Source organism: Echinops telfairi, unplaced genomic scaffold (genome assembly GCF_000313985.2).
Source record: "Echinops telfairi isolate 266 unplaced genomic scaffold, ASM31398v2 ScPeMD7_11;HRSCAF=52, whole genome shotgun sequence".
NCBI lineage: Eukaryota > Metazoa > Chordata > Mammalia > Afrosoricida > Tenrecidae > Echinops > Echinops telfairi.
This window is the reverse complement of record NW_022103908.1, coordinates 33,881,068-33,881,941: the sequence shown is the minus strand read 5'-3', so window position 1 is coordinate 33,881,941 and position 874 is coordinate 33,881,068.

Sequence of the window (874 nt, the reverse complement as noted above, 5' to 3'; positions counted from 1 at the left end):
GCCTAGCCTGTGGACTGTGTCGCTGTAAGTTGAGGTCCCTTTAAGACATCTCTGGAGCTGGGGGCTGGCAGTTGGTGTCCTGGCTGGCAGCTGGTGACCTGCCTTCTGATTGGCTGCTGTGCTGACATAGCCTATATCTCTCTATAAATAGAGGAAGATCTGGCAGCAGACTAGACTTGAAGGACTGCTAGTCTCTCACAACTCTCTCTCACGGGAGTGAGTTGCATTGCACCATTTGTAGTGCTTTATAATTTAACTGTTTATTTCTTGTATTGTATATTTATCTGTATATGATTTAACAGTTCAGTTCTTGTTATATATCTACTTATCTTTATAAATAAATATATTAAATTATCAGCAATTTGGCTTTATCTCTCTAGAGAACCCTGGCTAACACAAGGGGCATCAAAAAGAGGAAGGCCCTCGACAAGATGGGCTGACACAGTGGCTGCAGCGAGGGGCTCAGACAGTTGTGAGGATGGTGCAGGACCAGGCAGTGTTTCATTCTGTTGTGCAGAGGGCGACTCTGAGTCAGAACTGGCTTGATGGCACCTAACAACAACAGCAGCAGCATTTGTGTGTGTGTATGTGTGTGTTTGGGTGCATATTGCGCTGTCAATCCTAGCAAAGGCACTTGCCAATTTTATTCCAGACCACGGAAGACCACCCCTCCATAGTCCCAATTCAGATTGAGCAGTCAGACAACTAGGCCGTTTGGGACAGAAGGCATTCTTTAAGCTGTTGTTTAAGCCATAGTTTTGGACTGATCTCAGTGACAGATGTTCACAAGCCCTCCAACATTTCCAGCCCTTGGTCTACTCTGCCTTTCTTGAGTTCTGTAAATCAGGATGCTCTGGGAGGCCTGTTTTAGCCA